Below are 8,795 nucleotides of genomic sequence, written 5' to 3'. Positions count from 1 at the left end.
ATCATCCTCATCATACAAGACATAGGGATTCACATACATTTCATCCTCCAGTGGCTCCTCTATAAAGTGTATCAGAGCATCACTCAGTGGGGATGGGTCACTATGGTCCAAGTAGCCTAGGGATTCTCGTGGAGTTGATGTTAATCCTAGGGGTAGTTGGCTTTGAGTCATTGGATGTTGGTAGAGCTAATGGAGCTCCTCTTTCAAAGTTGGGTTGCCTATTCCCTGGATAATAGGGATGAGTATAGGGTTGTGGGTATGGGAGCCTTTTTGGCAATCAGCAATGCACTGCATCATGTCCAAATCTACCACAATTAGCACAAGGTCGTGATCTAGGGTCATGACATTTAGCCAAAAGATGATTCCCACCACAATGCAGACAACACTACACGTGGGGTTGCACTTGCCTTCTCAACATCTTTTATAGCTTGGCCAACTCTAACTTCAAGTAAGCTATCTCTTGGTTTTGGTCAATGTTTTTTCCCTTATCATTGCATGTTATGGCTTGATTGCTCACTAAGGGTTGTGGTTTTCTCAGTGTTCCCAAAGGTGGTATTCTCTTGAGGTGTGGCTCTTGAGCTTCTCTCTTTGAGCAAGCCGTCCACGCATATTACCTCTTCAAAGACCTTGGTGGCTAACACATCCCATTATAGATTCGAGTTACTAGCTAAGGCCTTATAGAGTTCTTCATTTCGGATTCTGTTGATAAACACAGTGGAGACTACTCTCTCATTGGGTCCCTCTATCTCGATGGAATCCTCTTTTAGAGACTTCTCATGTGAGTGACATAGTCTTAGATTTCCTCCAGGTTGTCTTTTTGGCTAACATTCATCAACCTGACAATGAGTATCCAGCTCCGAAAAATCTCTTAATGAAAAGATCTTTTAGGATATTGAAGTTGTTGCCCTCAGCATTGTCTAGGCTAAGAAACCAATTTCATCCCTTGTCTCCTAGGCAGAGTCCAAAAGCTTGTGCATGCTAAGTGGGGTCCGTGAGGTTGTTTGCCTCACACACCTATGCAAACTGCTCAAAAAAGCTGTAAGGATCGTTACATGTTTGATACTTCTCAAGTTGCTTTGTAACTATAGGTATCTTGGTCTGGCTTTTAGTATTTAGGGTGATTCCTAGTCTAGCTAGCAATGAAGTTGCTAGGGTTACTTTGCTTTGCTTTACAGTAGTGTTATCTAAGAGTCGCTACAATGGCTAGGACTCATTGGACCTCATTGAGCTCTATATCCTAGCATAGCCTTTGAGCACATTGCTCCTAGTTGTAGCTGGCTATGCATTGAAGGGCAACTGTTCCTAGCCTCGTCTCCTCCTCGAGATCAACTATGATTCAGTTGCGGATCTCCCATGGTGTACTATTTTTGTTTAACGGTTGTATCATGATATGAGTTGTTGTATGTCGACTCGAAAATCTCCTAGATCAAGGTCTTGGTTTCGTGTGTTTGTGCTAGTATATACCATATTGGGGGTCTCTTGAACCATTAAGGTGTTAATGAGGGTGATTAGGTTGGCTAAGGACACGTCTCTAATTGTGGTTTGTTCCTTTCTTCACTCGGTTATCAAGTGGTTTGAGACTATTCACTTCTCAATGTTGGGTTTTTTTGTTTGTTTTTGTGGTTCTAGGGTTTTTTCAAGTCCTAATGGTGGGTTCATTTCTTACCTTAATTCCCCTTTAGTGTGTTCCTTGTTAATTAAATCACTTTGCAAGTTTACACTTACTCGCACACGTGGATGGCGCAATGCAAAGGTGAGCTGTGCACAATCATGCTTTCAACTTTTCTCATGCACCTAAGTGCCTACAATACAATGTGCAACCAATGAAATCATTCACACACACATCTTTCCAGTCAGTTCTGTATGGTTGCACCTCTTTTACACGAGTTGCGATCACACCTATGGCAGTCAATTTTGATCCTCTATGGGGTCCTAATAGGTGGTCTACCCGGGTATCAAATAATGTCTCTATTAGGAGGGAAGTTGTAGGTAACCAACTGATTTGGTCAAATATTGGGCTTATCAAGGTAAATTTTAGTGTTGGTAAGCTTTATGGTCACACTTGCAAGTTTGGAATCCAGCTAGGGTCACCTAGTAATTAGCTCATAGCCTTTGATATGTTTGGGGGGTCTAGATGGTCCCTAAAAATGTGTTTTGGTTCAGGTTGTCTACAAATTCAGATGTCTGAGTTGCAGGTTTTTGTCCATCCAAGTCCTAGACGTGGCCTCAAAGTGGTCAATTTGGACTGTTCGAGTGGCACGGTCGGGGACTCAGACAGGGGTGCCCGTCCAAGTCCGAGAGGGTGCATCTGAGTAGAAAATTCAATTGTCTGAGGCCATCTGAGTGAGAGCTATCCAAGGGGACCTTTAGGTGTCCAAGTGGATCAACTCGGTCATTCAAGTGTGACCATCCAAGTTCGAGGCAAGAGTTGTCCAAGAGGACAAAAGCGATTCAAGCATCCAAGGGACTTGGATTGGCGCACCATTTGAGTGACGAAAAAACACAATGAATGACAAAAAATTTTAACAAATGACTCAAAAAATCCCAAGTGCACCCAACTTCAATCACAGCAAGGAAGGTTCCGAGCATATGTGGAATCACACAGTGAGTGATGGTACAATGGATTTATGTTGCTATCACTCTCTTGACCTACTACTCTCTCCCCACCTACTGCTCTCTCTCTCAAACTCTCACATGCTAAAATGAGCTCTTACCCCCCCCCCCCCCCCTTTCTCTTATTTTAGTCCTTTCTCTTTCTTTCCTTCTCTCTGTTTTCCTTCTAAGGTATTCACAATCTCTTTTCTTTTCCTTCCCTGCTTCTTGGTTGTTACAAAAACTTATCTTTTCTTTCTTTCTCCCTATTTCCTCAACCTTAATACATCCTATTAGTGAAAAACACCATACCACTGATCTAGCTAATGTTCCTAAATCTTCCAAAACCTAAACTATCTGGCAAAGGAGATCAAATACCTTTTAACTCCCTCACTTTCATACCTACTTCAAGCATCATTTTGGAGACGAACTCCTAGTCCATCACTCGATTTGGAGTGTGCAAGCACTCAAGCTTGAATTGTTGGTCCCAAAAATGGAACCAAAATGTCATAGTTATCACTAGCAACCATTGAGACCCAAGGGACTGCTTATCAAGTCAAGTGTTTCAAGCGAGTGGCAATGGCTACCTCTCATATAGCCGTACACACTCTCACACATGTTGGGGGTAAAGGCGCCTCCGCCGTGCCGCCCCGTGTATTACTACACTGACAGTACCCGCCACTGCACACTGCAGGTGGCGGGCGCCCGTCACGTCACTTTATTCTTTATTCTTTTAGTGACAGTTTGAATAAAGGAAGGCCCGGTCACACATTGTGACTGTTGGAGTTCCCATTTCTTGTCTCTCTCTTTCTTGCTCTTGCTCTCCCGCCATAGCTCGCGTGCAAGCTTCGATCCTTCTCACCTTTCAACTGGTATCAGAGCTTGGCATTCTCTTGCTCGAGCTCGACTCCGTGCTTCCCGACCTTCGCATCGACTCGCTTCACGCATTGGGTCTCCATCCCGGCAGCCATAGCCGACCTCTTGAGCTCCCGACTCTCCCCGGCTTCCCGAGCTCCATCCTGGCCTTCTTGAGCTTCATCAGGGCCTTGCCCTTGAGGTATTGCTTCAGCATTTGCAGGCATTTGAGTGTATTCTCAGATTGAAACAGGGCAGGAACAAAGGGCAGCCACTCTTCTTGAGCTCCATAGCTCATATCTTCCCTCCCCTTTGCATTGGGCCTTCATGGCTTGGTATGTGCCTACCTTGGGCCATCATTGAGCCCCCCATTACCCCCTTTTCAGCCCATGTGGAGCAACAGCAAGTTCAGCACCAACAGGGCAGATTGCATCATTTTTTCCAGGCTGTGAGCACTCATCTACTTCAGCTCCACACTTGGCCATTGCTTCTTGCTCTCTACCTTGATCAAGAGGGCTATAGACTTCATGTTTGATGTCATTAAAGCTTTGGGGCATTGGTCTTGATCTTTCGGGGCTGATTTCTTCAGATTTGGGACTGTCATAAACTGTCATAACAGGCTGAAAACAGGGCAGCACCATTGGCATTAGCATTTGTTGCTTATACTCCATTCCGGTTGTGCTATTTGATGCCCGTATGCGGTCTACATGATGCCTAGTGCCTTGGGAATGTATGCACATGATTATGCCATGATTTTGGCTTGAAATATTGGATGATTTGGGACTGTTATTTACTGTTATACAATGCTGGAAACAGGGCAGCCACACTTGGCATTGGCATTTGATGCTTATACTCTACTCCGGTTACCTTGTTTGATGCCCATATGCGGTCTATTTCCTACCCGGATGTATTGGGGATGTATGCATTTGGTTTGACCATGATTTTGGCTTGAATTCGGGGCTGAAATCTACTGTTTAGAACAGTAAATACATGCTGGAATAACAGTGGGCTGAAGGTACTTTACATGCTTTGGCACTTACCTACCGATACCGGATGTATGCTTTGAGCTTTGGCATGATGTCTCTGACATTTGGGGACGACTTGGAGCATATGTATGAGATTATGGGATGCTTTTGAGCTTCGCATTAGATCCGTCTTCACTGGCATTTGGACCGACTCGGCATGCTCGTGGACCGCCTATGCCTCATGTCTCTGCTTGACAGTTAGGCTTTTGCATTACATGCTTTGGTTCGTGACATATGCTATTTGGTTCGTGTATGCCATACCGACATTTGGAGCTTGGATTTGGATGTATTTGAGCATTCCCGGCTTACTTGATCACTGATCTTGGTTGCTATTTGGATGTCATTGAGTTGACCGAGAGCTTATTTGGGCTTATGTATTGCTTCATGGTTAATACGACCGGTGCTTCATGTATGTCATGCTCTCTCGGATGCGCTTGATGCATTGACAGGGTCACTTATCACTGGTGCTTTCTCTTGGGTTGTTTGAGCTTCTGAGCTCGCTTTGTACGCCTTTTGTGCCAGTGGGAGCATTTTACATGCTTTCTTGACCTTTGACAGTTGCATGCTATTGGAGCACTTACATGTATTTGGAGCAGTTTATGTCTTGAGCAGCTACATACACATTGAGACTTTGGGATCATACTCCGATCTTTATGGATATGCATTGATGTACTCTTGGTTCACAGGATGCTTATGAGCTGAGTCTCATATTTGGATCTTTCTCTTTGAGCAGATACCTATTTGTGTCAGGTTTTGGCAGTTACAGGAACACTTTGCCTAGAGTGTCTGGGGGTGTGCCTTTCACTGGCAGATGTTATTTTGACATGCTTGGTGTTGAGCTCATGTTCTTTTCACTGTCATTGGCCTTGCTTATGTCCGTTTCATGCCGGCTTTGGACCTAGCATTGTTTGCTTGACATTGGATCCTATTTTGGGACAGTTTGCTCTCTAGACTGCATACCTGCAATTTATTACAGCAAGCAGTTATTGGTGGACTGAGGTGTACTTTTCATGCTGAAATATCCTGATTTGGTGTACCGGACCTAGTACTAAGTGGGCAGCAACTTTTGGCACACTTTGCTCACCCTTTGGACCCCGTTTTGGTCATTTTTGGGCAGTTTCTGCAGTAAAACAGCAAGCAGTTTTGGACTGTTTGGGCATTTCCAGCCTGCATAATGGCGTCATCTTCGCATGATAGTGCCATCTTTAACATTACAAAGTTGGATGGTACCAACTACTCTTACTGGAAGAGTCAAATATGGCAGGTTTTGGTGCAGAAATCTCAGATTAAGCCACTTCGGTTGAGTGGGGAGCAGCCTGAAACTATGGACATTGACGACTGGCTTGAACTTGATGAGCTATGCAAGTCCACGATTGTATTGTCTCTCACTGAACAGGTACATTATAATGTATTTGAGGAAGCACAGAGTGCATGGGATCTATGGAATAAGATCAAGAATCTTTATGATAAGAAAAGTCCGGCGAGTCAGATGTACTGGTTGAAGCAGCTTATGGATCTGCGCATGAAGGATAATGCGACTATGTCTGCTCACTTGAGCCAGTTCCATGCTATACTGAAGAACCTGACTTCGCAGGATATCACCTTTGGAGAGGAAGTAACTCCTCTTTTCTTGCTTGGAACTCTGAATGAGTCATGGGATGTATTCCGCACTGCTCTTTGTGCCTCTAGTGCTACTCTAAAATTGGCAGATGTTGAGAGTGCTCTTCTTCAGGAAGAGGTGAATCGCAAAAACTTGGATGCCTCTCGTGGTAGTCATGCTTTGACAGTTAGAGGCAGGAATGACAGGTATGACCGTGGTAATGGCTGAGGCCGTGACTCGCAGAAGGGTCGGTCTAAATCTCGTGGTGGCAAGTCGCGTAGTAAGTCGCGTGGACGCAATGCAAATGTCACTTGTCATCATTGTGGGAAAAAGGGCCATATTAGACCACACTGTCATGAGTTGCGCAATGAGAAGCGCAAGGATAAGGGGAAAGATAAAGTGCAGGAGAAGTCCTCTGATCGCAGCATAGTACCTGCGAAGTCCAACGTCAAGATTGAGGAAATTAATGTCACGCAGACTGAAGAGTCCGATGGTGGTGATGAGTTTATACTTGCAGCTAGTTCTTCTGATGCTTCACACTTGACTGAGACACCTAGTATGTATGCACAGTGCTGGTTATTGGATTCAGGTGCGTCCTTCCATGTGACGCCTTACCGTGAGTGGTTTCACTCTTACCGTACTGTATCTGGATCAGTCAGACTTGGAGATGACAGGTCTCTTGATATTGTGGGCTGTGGAGATATTCAGTTGCAGTTTTCCACTGGCAGTTCCTTTTTGCTCAGGGATGTACGTCATGTACCTACGCTTACGCGTAGTCTTATGTCTGCAGGACAGTTGGATGATGCAGGATTTCATGTCTGTTTTGGGGATTCTGCCTGGAAGATTACCAAACACAGACTTGTGCTTGCTAGAGGCGCCAAGGCTGGCAGCCTCTATCCTCTTGTTGTATCTGGGTCTTCTGTAGACCATGTTTTGGCAGTGGGCTCTATCCCACATGTATCACTTTGGCATGCCCGTTTGGGGCATATGTCTTTGAAAGGAATGAAAATGTTATCTGGTTTGCAGTATCTTCCGCCTTTGGATTATGCATGTTTTGACTCGTGTGATCATTGTCTTTATGGTAAGCAGAATAGGTCTACGCATAAGAAATCGGGTAGGCCACGCATGAGTGAGCCCTTGGCATTGGTGCATTCCGATGTTTGTGGGCCTATGCCTTGCATGTCTATGGGTGGCGCGAAGTACTTCGTTACCTTCATTGATGATTTTTCTAGGAAAGTGTGGGCTTATCCCATAAAGCAGAAGTCCGATGTCTTGGCAGTTTTTCAGAGATGGCTTGCTCTTGTTGAGAACCAGACTGGGTATAGGCTGAAATGCCTTAGGACAGATAATGGGGGAGAATATGTCTCGCATGCTTTTGAGCAGTTTTGTGATGACAGGGGTATTAAGCGTCAGTTGACCGCCCCTTACACCCCACCCCAGAATGGTTTGGCTGAGCGCATGAACAGGACTATTCAGGAGCGTGTGCGCTCTATGCTTAGCCATGCAGGCCTACCCCCGAGTTTTTGGGCTGAGGCAGTTAGTACGTCAGTGCATGTCATAAACCGATCGCCTTCCAGTGGATTGGATTTCCAGGTTGCAGAGGAAGTTTGGGCTGGTAAGCCACCCTCTTATGCGCATCTCCGTGTCTTTGGATGTGAGGCATTCTGCCATGTGCCCAAGGACAAGAGGAGTAAATTGGATCCAAAGAGCATTAAATGCATATTCCTTGGCTATGGTGAGTCAGGAGAGATGGGCTATCGCCTATGGGATCCGCAGGCGCGGAAAATAGTACGCAGCCATGATGTCGTCTTCCATGAAGACAAGATGCACAGGCAGCCTGAGAAGGTGGTTGAGATCCGCAGAGTGATCTTTCAGGAGGAGCCTAAAGCTCCAGCACAGCCAGTAGTACAGCCTGCAGCAGTTCCTCCACAGGGCCAGGATGTTGGACAGGTAGTTAGACAGGCAGCAGAGCCTGCGGTGAGACGGTCTGCTAGAGATAGACGTCCACCTGACAGATTTCAGCCCTCTATGCATTATGTTTTGGTTACAGATGCAGGAGAGCCTTTCACTTATGATGAGGCTATGCGCAGGGGTGACAGTCACTCCTGGGAGAGGGCTATGCAGTCTGAGATAGACTCCCTGCATAAGAATGAGACTTGGGATTTGGTTGCCTTGCCTAAGGGCAAGAAGGCTTTGCCATGCAAGTGGGTGTACAAGCTGAAAAGTACCCCTGGACACCCCAAGCCGGCATACAAGGCTAGATTGGTAGCAAAGGGTTTTAAGCAGGAACATGGTGTGGACTTTGATGAGGTCTTCTCTCCTGTGGTTAAGATGACCACCCTGCGCTTAGTCTTGGCTTTGGTTGCACAGCTTGACTTAGATCTATATCAGATGGATGTCAAGACGGCTTTTCTACATGGGGACTTGCATGATGAGATCTATATGGATCAGCCTAAGGGCTTTGCAGAACCTGGCAGGGAGCACCTAGTGTGCAAGTTGAAGAAGAGCTTGTATGGCTTGAAGCAGGCACCTAGGGAATGGTATCATAAGTTTGATGCCTTTATGCAGTCACAGGGCTACAGCAGGAGTGCTATGGATCCGTGTCTTTACACGAAGAAAGCCCGTGATGGCAGTTTGCTTATCTTGGTACTCTATGTTGATGATATGCTGATAGTAGGGAAAGCTCATGATGAGCTAGATGCTCTTAAATCTCAGCTAAAGAA

This window comes from Lygodium microphyllum, chromosome 8, assembly GCF_053477565.2.
Source record: "Lygodium microphyllum isolate KBCC chromosome 8, Lygodium_microphyllum_v1.1.10, whole genome shotgun sequence".
In the NCBI taxonomy this organism is placed as follows: domain Eukaryota; kingdom Viridiplantae; phylum Streptophyta; class Polypodiopsida; order Schizaeales; family Lygodiaceae; genus Lygodium; species Lygodium microphyllum.
Note: the sequence above shows the minus strand (reverse complement) of the source record.